The sequence below is a fragment of the Mixophyes fleayi genome, chromosome 2, assembly GCF_038048845.1.
Source record: "Mixophyes fleayi isolate aMixFle1 chromosome 2, aMixFle1.hap1, whole genome shotgun sequence".
Taxonomy (NCBI): Eukaryota; Metazoa; Chordata; class Amphibia; order Anura; family Limnodynastidae; genus Mixophyes; species Mixophyes fleayi.
In genome coordinates this window covers 52,693,383-52,715,881 of record NC_134403.1, presented here as the reverse complement: position 1 = coordinate 52,715,881, position 22,499 = coordinate 52,693,383, and the positions used below count along the sequence as shown (strand labels likewise).

General features: G+C 41.3%; 1 protein-coding gene across 1 annotated transcript in view; it reads right to left on the bottom strand.

The window, feature by feature from the left end:
* Positions 1-15,201, bottom strand: part of FRY (FRY microtubule binding protein) — a 310,594-nt gene extending 295,393 nt beyond the window's left edge. Inside the window, exon 1 of the mRNA XM_075198969.1 lies at positions 15,107-15,201. The gene's annotated coding sequence lies outside the window, so the exon portion shown is untranslated. The remainder of the gene's footprint in view (positions 1-15,106) is intronic.
* Between the last annotated feature and the right edge of the window lie 7,298 nt (positions 15,202-22,499).

Below are 22,499 nucleotides of genomic sequence, written 5' to 3'. Positions count from 1 at the left end.
TCCCCTGTCTCCGTCCCGGCCGTCGCTACGGCGACCGGGACGTCACTTCTGAGGGCTCGTCAGACGTTGACATGGCAACGGTAAGAAGCTCTCTCGTTCAGCGCCGCGTCCCGGCATTACAGAGCAGCCGGGCGCGTGCGCAACAGCGGGGCAAGCCTGAAGGCTAATTAGAACAGCTTTTGGGCAATTAGAGAGCTAGGCTCTCATTGGTCTGCTTCAGTATTTAGGGCAATGAGGCCTGCTGCCTCATTGCCGGTTATAGCGTTCTGTCCTCAGTTCTGCGGCCTGCTTGTGCTATCCATTTTGGTTCCTGCTACCTTAGATTTGATTACCCGTGTTTTGACCCCTGCTTGTTATTGGACCTGTGACCCTTCTCTTCTGACCTTGACCTTTTGCCTGGAAATCGGATTTTGCTTCTCTGCCTGTGAGTTTGACCCTTCGCTTGCCCTTGGATATTGCATCTGTGCCTGTGACCTTTTGACCTAGGATTCTTCTTATACTACAGTCCACCAATCACTCCCCTCCTGGGAACTCCTTTAAGTCAGTATACGTTACTCGACCCTCGGTCGGCCCGCAGCCTAGTCTGTCCCCACCACTAGGGGCTCCAGCGAACACCTGGCCTTCTGAGTAGTTCCCGAGTTTCACTGTACCGACTTGGGAGTCCCTAACAATCAGCAGACACTTTAAACAAGTGTTACATGCTATAACAAACAAATCTGACAATAAAGAAAGTAGAAGCTGGGGGCTGTACGTGAAGGCTAGGAGGTTCGCATGTGGCCCATCACTGAGTTAGTGCATCAGGTTTTAATTATCTAGGATTTAATTTAAAGGTTCTTTGACAATTGCCTTCAAATGAGGATTACATTATACTGTTTTCATTTTAAATCATTTGCTCCTCAAGTCTGTAGCGCCTAGAACACGGATTGATAATTCGGCTGCATAGTACAGGGGGATTCTATGTTAGCATATGGTAAGTTGTAACTGTGGCTAAGATTGTGGTTTTGAAGGCTAATAATTGGATGAAGGTGGTAATCAATATTTTCTGTACACTAATATCGGTTGCGATACGATTAATACACAATCCAATAATTATTATTGCAAATAACAACATGCAAATAAGTTTAATCTATTTATTTTATTTAATATAAAATATAAAGTGGTAAAGAGGCTAATTAATATTTTATACATCTACATTGCATCGAGTTTGGTATGATTTTGTTCGCAATTGCATGAGAACATTTCTGGTTTTAATTATCCGCACCTTGCGAACGCTAGTTATAAATAATATCACTATTTCATACACCAAATAGCCAGTACACAGGGATCACAAAAAACAGTTTATAAAGGTCTAGAGGCGGGAGCCTGAGGAAAAGACACCTGGCAATCTCAAGGAACAATGACCAGAGAAATCCACCAATGTTACATCCAGTTGTTGGGAGGTTATAACCCTTCAACTTTTGAATGAACAATACAGAAACAGAAGGGGTAGCAGTGTTCTTGTCACTTGACAAAAGTTGGCTGGAAATGGATGGAAATTAATGTTATTGAGGTTAATAATAATGTAGGGATAAAATAAAGAGCCAAATTATGTGATTTTAGCAAAAAAAATAGGGATTTTAGGAAAAAATTAGGATCCAAAACCAAAACACGCAAGGGCGGTTTTGCCAAAACTAAAACACAAAGTTAATCCAGAAACAAAACCAAAACCAAAACACAGGGGGTCAGTGAACATCTCTAATAAAAATACAATTGTTTTTCAGTATTGGGCAAACAAAATGATCATTCTTGGATGATCACATTTCTGAAATATCCACCACATAGAAATAATTGTGATATTTAATCAAAAATGATTGCAAGATAAAATCTTTGTGAAAAAACTTTGTCTCTCATCCATCTATATGAGGAAATCTCTGACAATGCTAAAACATAGTTGCCTACTCTTCTGGAATGGCCACGGGGGCAAGACTTAGGACGTGATTCACCTCCCCCCGTCCCAACACACCCACCTACCCCCGGATCTCCAGGAGGCCAAAGTTGCTACAGTTGGCAGGTATGTACTAAAGGTAATTTTATGAAACTACAGATGGATCTTAAACACTGCTTTGTTATTGTTCTGGTCAATCAAACAGCTGTTAAAAGTACCGTGAGCATAGTTAGTGTATTCCTTGTTTCATACCTCCCAACTGTACCGATATTGACGGGACATCCTGATTCATGACCTGCAAAAGGGCAGGGCTTAATGTGCCTCACTGACACCTAGCATATTCATAAGTGCATGCCCACATCCTGGTTTTTACCACTGGAAAATCTATGCTGCATACTATAGCAAGATCGTGAGTCTAATTGCAAATGTGCATGAGGAAAAGAGTGAAAACTTCACTTCAAAGTCCAGCCTACTGTCACTTAATATCCACCAACTTTTCTGTTTTTCTCCTAAAATACTGCTTGGTTTATCCTCATTAATAAATTAAGCACGAGATTGAGAGGACATGACGACTGCCTATCATATGTGTCACTCTTGTAAATGTTTTTATTAAACTGTCCGAAATGTGCCTAGAATGAGTTTTTCGGTGTAAATGCAAAGGTTGCATAATGCCGTTCAAGTTATAATAGGATTCCTGATTCCTGTCAGCTCCTGGGTACTAGTAGGGATTTTATCCAGGTCATCAGGCCTGCGGCTTTACATTAAATAGATTCAGCTACATTCAGCTATCCCAAGGCATTACTATTACTATGCTGAAAGGACAGAAAAGAAAAAAACGTATCCCTATTTCTCTCTCTATAACACACAAACAACTTAATTATAGATGCACATATTTAGTATCCCTGTACCCGGAACAATTAGATGAATATATTTCAGGGTCTTTTTTCTGGGACTGCTCTGAAAATGTAAAGGTAAAAGAAAAAAATATATTGTTTTCTTACTTTTGTCTGGGTTTCCCTAGCTAACGGATATAAAATAAAAAAGTGGCCAAAAAAAATACACCCTATTATTTCACCAAAAAAACATCATAAAAGCAGTATAATATAATACAACCAAACATGTATGAATGGCATTATTACTACATTTAATAACAGATTCAATTATAGATTACATATTACAAAAAGCATAAGATTAATGGCTTGTCACACAGTTAACTGCTGCACTTTGCATTTCACAGTGTCACATTTAACGTACATACTGGTCACGTTTTAATAGTTATTTTAAAACAATTTCAGTGTGTTAAACTGTTGATTTTGTGCCTCCTCACAGTTTCTGGTTGCTTGTCACAATAAGAGAGAAAGAGAGAAAGTGAGACAGAGAGGGAATGACAGAGAAAGAGAGGGAGTGAGACAGAGAGGGAATGACAGAGAAAGAGAGGGAATGAGACAGAGAGGGAATGACAGAGAAAGAGAGAGAGTGAGACAGAGAGGGAATGACAGAGAAAGAGAGGGAGTGAGACAGAGAGGGAATGACAGAGAAAGAGAGGGAGTGAGACAGAGAGGGAATGACAGAGAAAGAGAGAGAGTGAGACAGAGAGGGAATGACAGAGAAAGAGAGGGAGTGAGACACAGAGGGAATGACAGAGAAAGAGAGGGAGTGAGACAGAGAGGGAATGACAGAGAAAGAGAGGGAGTGAGACAGAGAGAGGGAATGACAGAGAAAGAGAGTAAGTGAGACAGAGAGAAGGAATGACAGAGAAAGAGAGGGAGTGAGACAGAGAGAAGGAATGACAGAAATAGAAAGAGATGGAGTGAGACAGAGAGAGAGGGAATGACAGAGATAAAAAGAGAGGGAGTGAGACAGAGAGAGGAAATGAGAGAGAGAAGGGAGGGAGTGAGACAGAGAGAGAGGAAATGACAGAGATAAAAAAAGAGGGAGTGAGACAGAGAGAGGAAATGAGAGAGAGAAGGGAGGGAGTGAGACAGAGAGAGAGGGAATGACAGAGATAAAAAAAGAGGGAGTGAGACAGAGAGAGGAAATGAGAGAGAGAAGGGAGGGAGTGAGACAGAGAGAGAGGGAATGACAGAGATAAAAAGAGAGGGAGTGAGACAGAGAGAGGAAATGAGAAAGAGAAAGGGAGGGAGCGGGACAGAGAGAGGGAATGACAGAGAGGGAGTGAGACAGATGGAATCAGAGAAAGAGAAAGGGAGGGAGTGAGACAGAGAGGAAATGAGAGAAAGAGAGGGAGCGAGACATATGGAATGAGAGAGAGAGAGAGGAAGAGAGACAAAGAGGGAATGAAAGAGAGGGAGTGAGACAGATGAAATGAGAAAGAGAGAGAAAGAAAGAAGAGAGACAAAGAGGGAATGAGACAGAGAGAGAGAAAGAGAGAGGGAATGAGACAGAGAGAGGGAATGAAAGAGAGAGAGAGAGGGAGTGAGACAGAGAGAGGGAATACGAGAAAGGGAGAGGGAATGAGAGAGACAGAAGGAGAGGGAATTAGACAGAGGGAATGAGAGAGAGAAAGAGAGATGGAATGAGATAGAACAAGGGAATGAGACAGAGAAAGAGAGGGAGTGAGAGAAATAGTGGGAGAGAGTATGTCAGAGGGTGGGAGAGAGAGTGAGAGACAGAAAAAGAGACAATGAGATAAACAGAGGAAATGAGAGAAATATATGGATAGTAAGGGTATGAGAGAGAGAGAGAGATCCCGGGGAGGCAGCTGCTGGATTTGGTTTGCTTGGTTTGAATATCTGATTAGCCAGGTAGATCAAACAAACCTAATAGTTGTTGCATAAGGCTGGATACTCCCTGTCATTAAAAAACATTATTTTGCTTTTTTAATGTCAGTAAAAGCATGTGGATGGGATGGATCCTATTTGATTCCAATAACCCATACCCTCTGCTGCTTGAGGATACTCAACGTGTTTATTTGCACTGGAAGAGAGCTTTTGTCAAGTCCAGGATTTCCTCCATATTGAGATTTAGCGCCGCAACTAACCGAACTATATGGGCCAGAGAACGCAGTCACGGAGGTGCTTTCTGGTCTACTGTGGAAGCTTTTGGGGACGAGCAGTGGATGGCACACTTTCGTACGTCACGTGGGACATATTAGTATGTACTGGACCTTATCACCCCAGCACTTTATAGACAGATCACTAACTTCAGAATACCCATTGCACCAAGTAGAAGACTAGTGATTGTGTAGTGGTGGTATGGTACCCCTGGCAACTACCGCACAATCTACTGCTTGTTTGGAGTGAGGATATCTACAGTTTGCACTCTAGTGCATGAAGTAACTAAGGCAACGCTAGAAGCCCCTTTACCATCGCTTCATCTCCTTACCTGAAGGACAGCGACTGGATCCCACCATCACTGGATTCCTGCGACGTGAAAATCCACAGTGTGCTGGAACAAATGACCGGATGCATAGCCCTATCATTGACCTCACAAACAACCCTGCGGATTACTACAACCACAAAGGCTGGCATTCCATCATTCTGCAGGGTGTAGTTGACCACAACTATTGGTAAGCATCATTTTTTATTGAAATGTGACTGTGTCATATGATGTATAATGTAATACAAAGCTAAATATTTTCAGTTTCACAGATGTCTTTATTAGCTGGCCTGGACGTTACCATGACGCCAGAGATGCTCAATCAATTTATAGGTTCACAGCAGGTGCTTGAAAGGAAAACTATAGAGAACAATCCCCCAGCACACTGCTATGAACTAGTAAAAGAGCTGATGTTCTTCTTGTACATAAAAATGCAGAATTCTCAGTTACACATATCATGCATTTGCAAATGTGTGTAACTGAGAAAACTGCATTTTTGTGTACAAGTGAAACATGAAATGTTCTTTTTTTTCCCAGTCAATTAAATGAGTAACTTTTCAATCAGTGGAATCACAATATCTACTTCTGGTTCCGGTTCATGCTCTATTTCCTCATTAGTTGGATCAAATTTACAGTCTGTCCTAAAAAACAAAATGCACTTTTAAATATGTGCATATATAAAAAGGTCAGAAAAGTCACTAGTCAAATTGTATTTAACCTTTTAGCTTCATGCAAGGCTTCAGGAACAAGAGCTCCTATAAATAGACGAACATTTTTTTTTGGGTGACTCTGACCCACTTTCACAGCTTTTGTAAGTTCAGCTCTCTCTAAACATTCTATTTTATTGTTTGTTTATTGACATTCTTTTTACAATTTACAAGATTGTTTAATTTTGTTAAAAACACAGCACCAGTTGTGCTGTAGGATTTCATGTACTGAGGTTTTAAAAGCCTGTAATCCTTATTACAGCTGGATTCTCAGGTAGGGTGCAAATATCACCCCACTTTTGTGCCATCGTTCCCAGGGCTCTGCCGTTTATCTGAAGCCAGGGGCCCTGTGAAGCTACGAAGACAGGGGTGACCTCACACACCAATAAGAAGCCAGAATCGCAGAGATTGCAGCTTTTAACTGGTCCTCCTACTCTCCTCCGCAGCCATTTCAAAGTGCTGAGTGAAAGAGCTTTGTGGGGTACTATATTAAACAATCAGTGGGGCCCCATCTAAAACTCTTTCAGTGTGCAGTTGTCAGGGCTGCATTAAGGGGAAGCAGCAGGTCAGTAAAAATTGACCAATCAGCCGGGAATGCTGCTTCAAAGTAAACATATGCATGATATATACTGCAAAATAATACTAATGAAAAATAAATAATATTAAATAAAATAGTTTAAACTCTTGAAAATGTTTCTTTTAAAAAACTTTGGGGATTGAGAGAACCATGGATAACATATATGGATTCAGGGAAGAGTTTAAAAACAGTGTAGTGTTGATATGAAATCATACTCACCTGATGTAGCTTCCTCTTGCTTAGATCACCCCTTCGGGAGATCTCCAAAGTTGGGCGTGTCATGAGGGCGTGGCCATGCTAATCACGTCATTAGGCCCTCCGCTATACAATATCAATTTTGGCGTATTATAGCAGGGGGCGAGGCCAGGATGAAGCGATTAGACTCGCCCCCGCCCACTTCACCAACAAAGCGGGCAGGATTCGGGAACTTGCCCTGCTCTCCTGGGAAAGCTGCCAAAAATTCGAGAGTTTCCTGGAATTCCAGGAAGTAGGCAACTATGCATTAAATCAATAAATATTTTGTCAATCACAGATTTGCCTATAGAAGAGGACTCTCCCTCATCTGTCATGTTTGACATCTTTTGGCATTCTGTGGCCAAAAAAACTGGTTCCTTATATTTCCCGGAAACAAAATCCGCTCTCTGACATCACTAGCACTTATAAACCGCGTATAGGGAGTATGTGTTATTTTTACACAGTTGCTATTACTGTAGATTTTATATGTTAGATATGCTTTCATTAACAAATTTACCGCATGGTAACACATTAAAAAATGAATGGTCCTGCAGATTTCTGAAAATCTAATGCTACTGTAAGAAATCATTCATCAGACATTTGCAGTTTCCTGGTGGCTGAAAAGTACATTAACAGCGAATAGGTGTGAACAAGCCCCAAAAGCAATGCATGCATATAATGTGTACTTTATTTTAACATATCTAACATTAAAGTTTCCCCAAAAAAAGGAATGCATGTTATGTTTCTCTATTTTTATGTTATTTAATATTATATGTTTATTATTTAGAAGAGCACACTGTGAAAACTCAATAAAAACATGTGTAAGAAATAAATAAAAAGAATAAGGTCAAATCCATACTTTAATGAACTAAAGACAGAGGGACAGGTTATTGTTGAGGGAGAACAGGTTATAGCAAATCATTTTAGTACTTATTTTTGCTCAGTATGTATAGCAAATGGAGAAGGGAAGAGGCAGGCGCAGGCTGGGAGAGGGATGGCCGGGGGGCACACAGGCGGCCGCATCATATTACAGGGGATGAGGCCGCGTCATTGTTGACGCGGCCGCATCCCCTGTTATGGGATGCGGCCGCCTGTGCGCTGACGCGGCCGCATCTGATGACATCGGATGCGGCCGCGGGGGGAGAAACTGTTTTTTGCATCCGGGGGGGGCGGCCGGCCGGCCCTAATAGGCGTCTAACCCAGCCCGCCACTGGGAAGAGGCCACAGCTAAGTAGCAAGAACATAGGAGGTAGACACAAGTCCACTTACAGATGAGAAGGTCCTATCAGAGCTCTCAAAACATGGACAAGTCTATGGAAAGTGGACAAGTCAATGGGCCAGATTCATGTTCGTATGTTGGCGCAGCGCATCTTGTTTACAATAGCTCTGCATATGCGCAAAAACGGACCGTACACCAATAAACACAACTGCATGCAATTCATGTCTGAATGCAAATCACATTTACCACAGCCTACGACTTAATGGGTGAAATGGGGGGAGGAAAGGGACAGACTAATGTAAGCCATGTGCAGTAAGGGCATCCATACAAGTCCTGGGTTTCTGGTAAGTACGCTTGGTTTCAGCTGTATCATTTGCACCAGTTACAGGGCTGGTGTAAGTGCCGATAGTAATGCCTGTCATGTCATAGTATTTGTTTTAAAAACTCCAGGTATGTGTGCCACTAGCTAGCACAGAACATGTGTATGTAAGTAATATAGACTATAAAAAGGCACTGTGTGTACAGTACGCATTAAAAGCATTTGTAATTATTTCTGTATTTAATGGTAAAAAAAAATAATATTTTTTTTTTAAATTCCTATTTTATTATACTGTTAAGAGTTGTTCATTTATTTTATAATAAAAAAAATTTGCATGCTTTCTGATGTGACCTTGTATTGCACATACATTGTAGATATACTGCAGTCTGTTCTGTCTGTCTAGGTAAAGCAAGTACTGTTTAGGCAGAGTGTACTTACACCCAGATTCCAATCGAAAGACCATCTCAAGATCCATTTGGATTTGAATAAGTTCGGAACTACACTCCAGTTCCGTGCTCTTTTTTAAAACCTCAGGCCCAATATGTCCAGAAGGGGTACATCAAAGGATACTAAATAGCTCTATGGCACTAAAATAGCAACTGCTGAGTACAGAGAAGAATATGGATCTAGGAGTCACCATTTCCGGAGACTTAAAGATATGCAAATAATGTAACATACAATTGGGGAATGCAAGACGGATGATAGGTTTCATAGGGAGAGGAATTGGTAACAGAAAGCTTGAGTTGTGATTCAACTATACAGGTCATTAGTGAGAACACACCTAGGATACTGTGTTCAGTTCTGGGAGCCGTATCTCCATCATATATAAAATAGACTTTGTACTACAAACAGTGACTGGTCTACATCATAAAACTTACCAGGAAAAACTAGAGGATGGAGAGGGAGTTGTATTAGAAGCTTTCAAATCTATTAAAGATTGTAACACGGTATTGGAGTAAAACATTCTCAAGAGGAACAAGCACTAAAACTGGAGGGTAGTAGGTTTAGGGAACATTTCATGGAATAAAGGTAGTAGTAGACAGGTGGAGTAGCCTCCTAACTGAGGTCGTAGAGGCTAATATAGTAGAAGATATTAGGAGGAGACATGGGAGATAAGCGATATATAAAACATGCATGGGGTAGACATAAGGCTGTCCTACACCTGAAAAAAGCTAAAGCTCAAACAGGGACTTAGGTTAGAAGAAGTAAAACAGTCAAGCTAGATGGTTGTTAGCTGCCGTCAATCTCTGTGTTCTTATTAACTGCAGTTCTTCAAAACATTCAGCGTTGACAAGGCAGTAAGTATTGATTTCTTTATATAACATCAAAATAGATGTTTTGTGAGATTGATTGTTGTTCAATGGCTAAATAATGTTTTACCTTCAAGAACATTGCGGAACATTGACAGATTGGACTCAGAATCAATAGAAGGAGGAGTATCAAGAAAATAGAAGTACAGCAAGAGAAGGTTCTGCAGTGTCTACTGCTTCACCAGCCAACTCTCAGGACCCTGAAACAATTCTACCAGAAAAAAGAACAAAATATTGGTCCTGATCCCCAGTCTTCAGAGAGAATGAAACTTTTGTCTGATGTGCAAAAACAGCTGAAAGAGCACTGGTAGCAACTCCTCAGTTGTCTCTGACGAAGATGAAGCTACCCTATAAGAGCCTCGTCAATGATCTAATAAAAGTACCACCAGAACAGCCATTAAGTGTAAAATTATATATTCTTAATGCAATAAATCAGGAGCCCACCACACACACTATCCGCCACCAATACTCTACAAATGACCTAACTTTAGCACCAATTCCACCACCTGTACCATACTATTATCCATACCCAAGACATGCTCCAAGTTTCACCACAAAATATATATAATCAAGAACATGAACTTTCAACATTAGACATGACATTGATCAACACACACCAACTTCTACTACTTTCACTACCAAAAGGTCCTAATTTCAAGTGTCTGATGAAATGAGCACAAATATTTATCCCTCTTCCTGTGACCGTGCCCCATACCATTATAACCTGTGAAATATACACAGTATTTTCTCCTTACTGATCACTGTTTTTACTGCCTTAAAGACAATTCTTGTTGTAAAATACCATTCGTTTGATTGTGAAGCTTCAAAAATATAAATGCTTTTTAAATGTCTGTATATAATAATTTAAGCACAAAGGGCTCATTTACAGTTAGACATAAGTGAATTTGGGAGGTGTAGATACTGTGTCTGCGTACCAAAATGCATACGGATTTAAATTTGACACTTGCTGTACACACAAGATATCACTATATGTAAAAAGGACTGTGCAATAGTAAAATATATAATTATTTGGCAACAACTGATTTTGTGAATGTATTTAGGTATTTAGGTGTTAGTGGTCGCGGCGGCCCCGGGCACCGCAGCGACTCTCCTGGTTCTCCTAGTGACGTCCCGGCCGTTGCTACGGCAACCGGGGCGTCACTTCCGGTTTCTTTGTCCCGGTTGCCTGGGCAACAACCGGGACGCCTTGGTCTCTCTGACGCCGCGCCGGCCAGCTGTCAAACAGCCGGGCGCATGCGCACAAGTTCAGGTAGGGCCAGCCCTGCATATCTGTCAGGTTCAGCCAATCAAGGCTGATCTAAGCTTTATTACTGCTGGCACTCTGTAGACATGATTGGCTGCAGGCTCTGCATATCCATTATACTGCAGCTGAGGACACATTCTGAACTGTGATTTGCACATAAGTTAAATACTGACTGTTTTTTCATGTAGCACACAAATACTTGATAGCTTATTTGTACACTGAAAATTAAAGTTGATATTTGTGTGCTACATGAAAAAACAGTCAGTATTTAACTTATGTGCAAAACAGAATGCTAATTTGCACCCCTTGCATTGTAACATGGTTTTGTCCAGGAGACTGAAATAAGAAGTTTCTCTAGTTAAGATCCTTAATGAATCAGGCCCATCACCCTTATCTTCAGTTTACCAATACAATCGCCAAATTTCACACAAATAAGCAAAAGGTTCGTCAGTTCAAATTACAGCCAAATAAAAACCATTGCATTGAGAACATGCTGTTCAGTGTAACATTTTCAATGGATTTCTTCTAAGGTGCTCGTTTTTCAATACTATCATTTTCATATTGCTCAACTATAGGGAACAATACTTATACTACATTGGACTATACCTGCTGTGATGCTCAGCCAATTATTGACTTACTATCTCACTCTAGTCTACTGTGTTAACCCTTTCACTGCAGATGATGAAACTTGCTGTGAATGATCCACATGGCAAAGAAAGAATCACACACACAGGGCACAAAAAGAACCAGTATTGGTCCTGTGCAGTGATGGGAAATGCTATTGTAACAGCAGTAAAAATATATATTTTTTTTACTGAATTAAGCAAAAGTCGGATAGCTATCTCTAAAGTAATAGCTGTCAATGTGCATATAAGGACGTACAAGCATTTCATTGATTTACCAACAAGGATTGAAAGCCAATGATTTAATTCGTGCCAGTTCAATTATAGCTTCAGTGCAATAGCACTGTGTGTCAGATACACCATCTGGTCTCTAGTACTAACTTCCATCCATGTGCAGTCCTACAAGCTCACCATGTTCCAAACCGATATCCTTAGAAAAACGATATTTACAGTTATCCAAGGTCACACCTATTTTTCCAATTTTCTCCCTGTAGGAGTCCAAGAATAGGGACAGCCCACCAAAGTCTAGAAGGGTACATTGAAAATGCTAAATAACACACCAGTAACCTTGTTTGCACTGCAACCAGTGGAAAGATATCACATGTTCAATGATCATCATCATCAACATTTATTTATATAGCGCCAGCAAATTCCGTAGTGCTTTAGAATTGGGAACAAACATTAATAAGACAATACTGGGTAATACATACAGACAGAGAGGTGAGAGAACCCTGCTCGCGAGCTTACAATCTATAGGACAATGGGAGTTTGAAACACAAGGGCATGTGCTACATCATATTGCACACTGGACCAGCTAGAAAGCAAAGGTAAAAGTATTGAGTGTGATGTGTGTGTTGCAATGTTGGTCAAAGTTGTTGTCTTGCGTTAGCTGTGTAGAGGATGGTAATAGGGTAATCTAGGGAAATTAAGATGGTGGTTGAGGAATATCATAACCTTGTCTGAAGAGGTGGGTTTTCAGAGAACGCTTGAAGTTTTGAAGACTAGAGGAAAGTCTTACTGTGCGTGGGAGAAATCCTGTAACCGAGAATGGGAGGATGTGATGAGAGTGGACGAGAGACGTAGATCTTGTGCAGAACGGAGGTGTCGAGTTGGGAGATAGTTTTAGACAAGTGAGGAAATGTATGTCGGTGCAATTTTGTTGATGGCCTTGTATGTTAGTAGAAGAATTTTATATTGGATTCGTTGAAATACAGGCAGCCAATGTAGAGATTGACAGAGTGGCTCAGCAGAGGAATAACGGTTTGCAAGGAAAATGAATCTAGCCGCTGCGTGAAAAATAGATTGTAGGGGTTCAAGTCTGACTTTGGGAAGACCAGTAAGGAGGGAATTGCAATAGCCGATGCGGGAGATGATGAGTGCATGAATTAATGTTTTTATGGTGTCTTGTGTCAGTTATGTGCATATTCTGGAAATGTTCTTTAGGTGTATGTAACATGATTTAGATATAGAGTTGATGTGGGGAATAAACGACAGTTGTGAATCAAGGATTACACCTAGGCAACGAGCTTACGGGGTGGGATTTATGGGATTTATGGTCATGTTTCCTTTCCTTTTCAATGATGAGCTGGACTTGTAGCTTAGGAAGAGTTGATATTGCTGTTTCATATAGTGGAAAAAAAATATATACCTTTAACATAACACTTTCTTATTTTGTGAGCCGCTTACAGTTAGTATATTCTGCACTAATACAAAGAAATAAGAGAACACACTGAGATGGAATTTCTCACACTTCAGCTAAATAGCTTACTCTCTATGCACTGATTATTATTTAGAATATAGCTATGGCTTGTCAAATCAGTTTTCAACTGATAACCTCAGACAGCGCTGTATCCCTTCAAACGTCTCCCAGCTGTCAGCCCTGAATGATCAGCAATTACAGATGCTGGCAGGGGGCGAGCATCTCCTAACCTACAGGCATCAGGGTTCCATTAGTTGGGGGATTTGCTGGAAAAAATGTTGGTTCCCCTTTTGTTAAATTTCCACTAACCTGCTCATTCCTAGTGGAGCCCCGGGAACTGCACGCTGGAATAGTTTCCCACAGGGCTCCTCCCTATATAAAGTAAACAGCCTCTGTTGTGCTGCAGCCTTTGAAGGGGTGACCACATGGACCAATAAGAAGCTGCAAGCAAGAAGCTTGCAGCTTCCGGTTGGTCCTCTGCCTCACACCCATTTTTACTGGCCAAACAAACCACTTTCGTGGTTGCTACACTACAGAAACAGAGAGGCCACAGGAAACACAAATGTGCAGTTCCCAGGGCTCCACTAATGGAGCAGGTCAGTGAAAATGTAATGAGTAATCAGGATTGCTGCTTCAAGTAATAACTTCCTGGTAATCAACATTAACAATGTTGGCTTAAGTCTCCATAGCAACCACCAATTTCATATTTTAATTTTGTAGTAATTGGTACATTATGTTTTAACACTACATACTAATAAGATGAACCATGAAATGTGAACAGGCTGCTGATGAATTAACACTGTAGAATCCCCAATACAAAGCATATTGTTTACAATATCACAAGTCTTCCAATCAACATTAATGTACAGGTAGACTAGACAGTGCTGGACACGCACTTTTTGCGCAGCTCTTGACCTAATTCTCCAAATAGACTTCCCTTCCAAATTAACATCTGGGGGTATATTTACTAAACTGCGGGTTTGAAAAAGTGGAGATGTTGCCTATAGCAACCAATCAGATTCTAGCTCACATTTTGTAGAATTTACTAAATAAATGATAACTAGAATCTGATAGGCTGCTATAGGCAAAATCTCCACTTTTTCAAACCCGCAGTTTAGTAATTATACCCCTAACGGGGATCCACCAGATGACGATTAGAACAGACGATAAATTCAGTTGGAAGATGTAGCATATGACAGTGAATATGGTCAATATCCGCCTGTACTAGTGGTGCCAAAACTGATGTGGCCATCTATGTACATGTACTGTCAGAAATCCTGTGTATGCTCAGCTAAAAATAACTTATTAATTGCAAGCATTTTTTAGATGACAATGTTTACAATTTGCATTCTAATAATAAATAATATACATCACACAAGTAAATATCAGGAGACAGCATTAGGCTGGTGCCACACCTGCACTTTAGGAAAAGTGTATTTCTGCTGCTTACAAAAGCTTACAAACATTGCAGAAGCCCTTATCACAAGTGTTTAGTAAAAAGCTAGTTATATACTATAATTTTATATGAGTTTTTGGGGTTTTTTTTACAAATTTTGAGTTACAGGCTAGAACACAGAGTGAGGAGTGGGTGATAACAAAGGACAAATGTGCACAGACGGTGGCAGGAGGGTGCCCAATTCTCTGAAAGCCAAACATAGGAAACTTGTGCCACCCCTTGGTCACTAACAGAGACAATAGCATGTGTCACACAATGAACATCTCTTACATCATCTGTAAAATAAGACCTGACCATGCCCTTCCCACTCACCCCCTTCTCTATTTCATTGATACTGAACAGGATGCCAAGATAAAAGGCTTCAATATCTGGGACACACACAAGACTCAGACCAGAATTCCCCTAATGATGCTGTATCTGTCCAGCGTTAGTTACCTTTAGCAGGCAGAGAAAGAGTTGTTGTCCTGCATTGTGTCTGTGTTGTCACTGCTCCTCTTCTTGCTGTTCTATTCTTTTGCACAGCCTGTTCCCCCCTGTTTCTCTTGTCAGTGTCTGCTCCACCTCCTGCAACAAGCCTAGGCAACCGACTCCAGTGTCCGCCTCCCACAGCATCCTGATTGGGCTCCAAGCTCCTTACAGCTTCATTTCCACAGTTCACGTCAATCATCCCTGTAGCTTCAGCGTTTCAAAACCCACGCTGTGCACTGGGGTAGAGAGAGTAGAGGGGGAGACAGCTCTTTAATGTGGAGGGGAGAGTTACAGGCAGGGTAGAGGCAGGTGACTGACAATTGCGTTTATTTCTTTAGTTATATAACACCAGTAGAGTCTGCTTGTTAACAAAGATCATTGCATTCACTTAGCAATAAACCCGACAATTCATCAAACTCATCTCCCTCCCTAGACTGGCGTTGTCACAAAACAGGAATGTTATAAACTTAAATCATCAAAGAATGGGAGGGTGGTGAGATAACCATTTTTATCAGTGACTCGCTTTACAGTAACTGCCCCTGTTACAGCCCTGTGTAGGCATAGTATTCATTCACTTCATATTGCAAAACTGCATGACATAAGGTTTGAAAGTGTACTTGTTGCTTAGCCACAGGTGTGGCAGACATTTTGTGGGAATCAATATTTAGGCGATAGTATAAATTCACTATGCATACCCCCCAAGTGTCCCGATTACAGTGGGACAGCCCCAGTGCCGTAACTAGACATTTTAGTGCCCTGGGCGAGACAGGGCATCGGCGCCCCCATCTAAGTGGGAGTGACATTTGCCGAGTGGGTGTGGCCAACCTAATGTGGGGGTGTGGCTAGCACTATACTGAAAGAATTCTGTTACACATATTTGCAAATGCATGATATATATATATATATACTGTGGTGAGATTCAAATAAATTACCAACAGGTTCTCTGCCCTAATGACCATTTAAAGTATGCAAAAATACATACCGACAGGTATTCTAATATTTCATGCACTTAATACTCAAATAAGAACAGTAAAAGGGATACACAACACTAGATTGTTATAAGAGAGAGTTTTAAAATGTTAAAGAACATTTTTTAAAGAATACCTTACCTGACAAAAATCTGTTATTTAATGTTATACCTCATATTATGGCACAGTAATGCCCCCAGTTCATATTATGCCAGAGTAGTGCCCCCAGTTCATATTATGCCACAGTAATGGCTCTCTTCATCACACTCTGCCAAGCAGCCTTCCTTTGCCCCTCAAAACACTGCGATGCAGCTTCCTTTGCCCCTCAAAACACTGCGATGCAGCTTCCTTTGCCCCTCAAAACACTGCGATGCAGCTTCCTTTGCCCCTCAAAACACTGCGATCCAGATTCCTTTGCCCCTCAAAACACTCTGGCATGCTGCCTTCCTTTGCTGCCCCTTGCTCCGTTCCTTCACTTACCTTTTCTATTGGGTTCTTTCTTCTCTTTCATCCCTTCTTGTCGCCGACTCCTGTCTGCGCCACTCCTCACTGACGTCATGCCTGACATTCAGTGCGGGCGGAGCAGGTGATGGCGCTGCAGAGAGCTTATTGTTTCACTTTCAAAGTCCACTCTATGCGGCTGTTAACCTGTTTTTTAAAGGAGGCGCCGCCTGTACAATGTTCTTTACAAAGCCTAATAGATTGTACAGGCAGCGCCTCCTTAAAAAAACAGGTTAACAGCCGCAAACATAGTGTGGAGCTTGAAAGTGACGTCATCGCTACCTGCCGGGTTCTTCATTCGTCGGCAGTGTTTCAGGTCAGTGTTTGAACGTGTCAGTTTTACTAGTTTGTCTGGGTATCCGTTGTCAGGTATCTGGTAATCATTAAAATGTACCCCAACCTAATTATGGATGGTGTCTGTGCAGCAGTGTCTATGACATAAGTAAATAGGTAACACTGACATGTTATGTGGTGTCCTGAGATATACACTGGGCCAGACCCAGATGTCAGGATAAAGGTAACAGGAGGGTTAAACTCCAGGCCGTGTACATTCACCTGCAAATACAGTAACATCCACCTATGAGTTTCATCACAAATCAAGGGTTATACTAGATTAGGCAAGGTGATATTTCAAAAAAGTCTGGGTAATGACTCAAGAAATGGGACTCCTAGTTGCCAACCTTCAGGAAATGTACCAGCTTTCAGTAAAAATATTACTTACATTTTTGCCTGTCAGTAGGAAGAGAAATCAGGAAAAATATGAGAGAGAGAGAGAGAGTTTGTGTTCCAAATGCCAAACACACTGTCAGTAGAACGCACATGCGTTCCACTGCGGAAATAAAAGGCTGTAGATACAGAGCCAGGTAGCGGGTGGCTGCTGCGCTCCCTTGGGCTTGCGCCCTGTGCGATGGCATCGCCCGCACCTGCCTAGTTACGGCTCTGGACAGTCCCAATTCCCGGTATGGGACAAATGGTCCCGGTTTATTACAATTTGTCCCGTTATGGGAGCGCAACGCTCCATTTCCATAGTAACTAATTTCCCCAGTGGTCTAGGAGGAAGTGTGGCAGGACGTCTGTCCCAACAGCGCTAATGGGCATGTGTGAACTGCATAGCAACCAGTTTCCCCGGTGGCCTAGGAGGAAGTGATGCAGGACGTCTGTCCAAAAAAGCGTTACTGCGCATGCGCAGACTGTGCAAACAGGAAGTGAGTGGGCGGTGATTGGGCTCGACGGGTGGCATGGCTTATTTGTCCCTCGCATCCTAAGACCCGCCCCCACCACTTAACTAAGTGGAAAGGATCCAGAAGGTTGCCCTGCTCTTCTGGGTGTCCTGGAGGACTCCCAGAAATTCAGGAGTCGTGAACAAATTGAATTGAACAAAAATGTGATAAATTCCATGGAGCTTTTACATTTTTGAGCATTTTCAAGAACTGGTTGGAGAAACAATATGCGGCTGGTTCGAGCATCTGCTATTGCTTCACAGGGAATTGTTCAACAGCACATTTCAGAGACACATGTCTCATCTGTATACATGTTTGCATAGTAGACAGCATTCAAAATAATTTGCAGACATATTTTGCTGCTGAGCAGGTGCATCTAAGCACATCAGCCTAACACAGTGACAGACAAGTCGATATACTTACTGCATGTGCGGCACTCAATCCTTTATTACCCTTAATTTCACTCATACCAAAATGTCCCTACGGGTCCTTCCAAAATAACCCAACATACACTCAGAGAACCCCCACATACTGGTAGTTTAATTGACTTCTGACAAAATGGACCATAGTCTTTGTGAGTGTGGTAGGGAATTTAGATTGTAAGCTTCCATGAGACAGGGACTGATAATAATAATAATAATAATTCTATATTTATATAATGCATATGAATGGCACTAAATAAATAAGCAAAAAACAATAATATTAAAAAATAATAATAACTCAATAGAAAATTCTTTGTTTGTTAAGTGTAGTTTTTTAAAACTTTTTTTCTCAATAAATCTCTAGCGTTTTTATTTTCTTTGCTTTTGTTTTAACCTAAGCTTGACATCTAAGTTTATTATAGATCAAATAAACACATACAGTCAAACTAGGAGTACTGTATAGAGAGATATTAGGGTCTAATAAGACCCCTATACTCACACTGCAGGTAGACCTTAATACTGCCAGAACTGCTTGGAAGTCGGAGGTGATGGACAGCATATATATAAGTTGTTGTCCTTAGTAAGAGGCTTAAGGCGACTGAACATGTGACTTAGGCCCCCAGTTTAAGAAGCATCCAAACTTTATTACACATCCACTATACAAAGCCATGGAATACATGGAAACAGGTGGTATGTGCTTCTGGTCTCCATAACATAGAGACATAAAAGTTGATTGCAGAAAAGACTTTCCTGGTCCACCTAGTTTGACCTCTCTTTGTGTTTTTGAGTTGTTTATTTTGGGGGCGATTTTTAGATATTTGGTTTTAAAAAAAATATTTTTTAATGAGATTTTAATTTTATAGAGAATTTTTCCAAAACAGGTAAGGGGGAAGGGGGGTTATACATAAAGAGACACGGCAATTCAAAGTGGTTGCTTAATGAGGTTGACAGTCAAATATTCATAAGGGCATATTCAATTGTTTACTTTTTCCGCCGTGGAAAAAGTAAACAGGTTATTATGGTAATTCTACTCAGATTTCAGCTCGCAGCTCCCTGAGCCACGAGTTGAAATCCAGTGAGAAAACTACCGTAATAACGGTATTTACGCGAACTATTACCTTAATGATGGTAATAGTGCGCGCTGTGAGATTTTTGGCGTTTTCGCCATCAATTGAATATGCCCCATATAGTTTTTAAATTACAATAAGACAAAGTCTCAAGGTCAAACCATATGATAAGAATCAGTGCTAACATCAACTTATGATCTGAGTCCGTAACGTGACCTATGGCAGGGCGATGAAAAGAGGGAAGGGAAGGTAGAAAAGAGTGAGGAAAAGCAGAGTGTGTTAGTATGGGGTAGATAAAAGAAGATGGGTGTAGAAGAAAGAGATTAGAATTGTGGAGCAGTATGAACTCTCAAGGAATTTACAAAACATTCAAGGTCAAGGATAGAGAAATCAGGAAGAAAAATAGTTACACCAGGACTGTCAGGTTGCCAAAAATTGGTTGGAACGGTCATTAATGATACTAGAAATACGTTCCAATTTGTGAATCTGTCATACAGTGTTAATTAAATTTGAAATAGAAGGGCATTCTCAGTGGTGGGATTCAGCTGGTTCGCACTGGTTCACCAGAAGCGATACCAAATTTTAAGGTCAGTTTGGCGAACCGGTGGTTCCAGACTGAGTCCACCAAAAAAAATACTCACCTGTTTGCGGCGTTGGCACTTCTCCTCCCTGCTCCTTTCACACTGAATGTCGGCCGTGACGTCATCACGCCCGACATTCATTGAAGAGCGGCACAGAGAGGAGAAAGAAGCCGATAGAAAAGGTAAGGGAAGGAATGGAAGCAAGGGGGAGCAAAAGCAGCATGGCAGAGTGTGAAGGGGGATAAAAGCAGCATGGCACAGTGTGAAGAGGGGCAAAAGCAGCATGGCACAGTGGGAAGAGAGGCAAAAGCAACATGGCACAGTGTGAAGGGTGGCATAAGTAGCATGGCACAGTGTGAATGGGGATAAAAGCAGCATGGCACAGTGTGAAGGGGGGCAAAAGTAGCATGGCACAAAACTTTTTCATAACATGATCTAGTTTTGTGTACCTCTTTTATTGTTCTTATTTGAGTATTAAATGTATGAAATATTAAACTACATTTTGGTATATCTTTTTGTATACTTAAAACAGTCATTAGGGTAGAGAACCGGTTGTTTATTTATTTGAATCCCATCAGTGGGCATTCTGTTTCCAATTTCGGGCAACTAAACATCTAGCCGCTGTGAGAATGTGCCTTGGTAGTTTCCATATCAATCTGTGAACTTCAGGGGTTAGACGTGGAAGAAGAAAAAAGGACAAATGGAACAGAAATTGGATTTATGTAATTTTACTAATTAGGTCTGCTACTGACCGGCAAGAGGGGATAATACTGGGGCAGCTCCACCAAACGTGGGACTGGGTGTCACGCTGGCCCCGCAACCCCGCCAACAATGGTCCGATGAGTTCGGATAAATAGCCTTCAGCCTGGAGGAAACTAAATACCAACGGAATAGTAGTTTATATGAATTTTCTTTGATGTGGGTGCATATTGAAGACTTCACCACTGATTCTCGGATAGATTTCCATTCATCAAGGTCAAGAGTCTCAGCCATGCCCTCCTCCCACAGCAGCTTGTATGTCTCTTTATCGTGTAAGTTGTGGTGCATCAAGAGGGAATATAAAGTGGAGATAAGGCCCTTGGAAGAAGACCTGTACAAGCAGGAAGCTTCTAGTGAGGAAGAGCAACAGGCAGTGCGCTGATCAATCTGAGTGTGATAGAGGTGGCGAATTTGAAGTAACTGATAGAAAGAGGAGGGAGGGAGCGTGAGACGATCATGAAGTTCAGGGAAGTCAGGGGAAAAGCCCATCAGAACAATGTCAGGGAGAAAATTAAGATTATGCTTTGTTCAATGTGCAAAGGGCTTAGGGTCGAGTCCAGGGGGAAATGAGGGATTGTTCCAGAGGGGGCACATGCTTTTTAGCTTGTGGATCAATTGGAAAGTTTGAGTGCAGTATTTCCACACTGACAAGGAAAAGCGTATTGTGGGGGGAAGGCTATGAAGGATTTGTAATGGGAATACATATGAAGGAGATCAGCCTCCACGTCTATCCAAAGTCTAGTGTGAGAGTTAGCATGAGCTAGGACGGCTTAAGTGAGATGGGTCGACAAGAAATATTATTGTAAACAGGGAAGAGCCAGGCCACCATCCTGAGACTGGGATATATATGGTCTTTTGTCTTTTGTCTGACTCTCGGTCGTCTTCCCGATCAAATAAATCAGGAAATATTGGACTGAACAATAAATAGATGGTATATGGACCGGAAGGGTTTGAAATAAATACAGTAGTCTGGGGAGGATGTTCATCTTTATAGCAGCAACTCTGCCAACCCAGGAGATAAATTGGTTGTTCCATGAGTGTAGGTCCCGTTTCAAAGAGACGATTAAGGAGGGCAAGGTAGCTGCAAATAATTTATCATAGTGTTTGGTAAGATTGATGCCTAGATATTTAAGTTGATGGAACTGCCAATTAAGCTTGAAGGTGTCCTGTAGGTATCATTGGGTATGAGGAGGAAAATTAAGAGCTAGGGCCTCAGTTTTATCGGAATTAATCTTATAATTTGATAGATTACCATACTCTCTGGTTTCTGACAGTAGTGATGGAATTAAAATATGGGGGTTAGTAAGGGTGAGCAAGACATCGTCTGCATAGAGAATGATTTTGGAAGTTCTGGAACCTGTAATAATGCCAGGGATGTTTTTTTTTTTTTAACGAGTAAAATTTTTATTGGTTTTTTCAAGGTTTGTCAAAAGGGGTACAGGAAAAAAAAAGGGGAAAGGGTAAAGGGTACATAAAGGGGATGGAACACATACACAATATTTTTGAGAGAAAATACAGCGTCAAAGTTCAAAGCAATTGACTATACGTTGTGTACATTCGGCTTGATTAATACTTTACACCCCATCAAACAAAGGATCATTCACCAGCGTCGTTATCATTAGAGGGTGAGGTAAGTGAGCGTGATGGATTTCCTTCCCCATCTGTCACATAATTATGCCAGGCTCTCCACTTAATCAGCGGGGACGATGTTGACGTGGAATATGGGACCCCCAGGGTTTCCATTTCAAAATTGAAATTAATTTTGGAGATTATCTTGGCCAGAGTAGGGGGAAGAGGCTGCTTCCAGGCCTGGGCTATAGCTGCTTTGGTTGCTATCAGTAT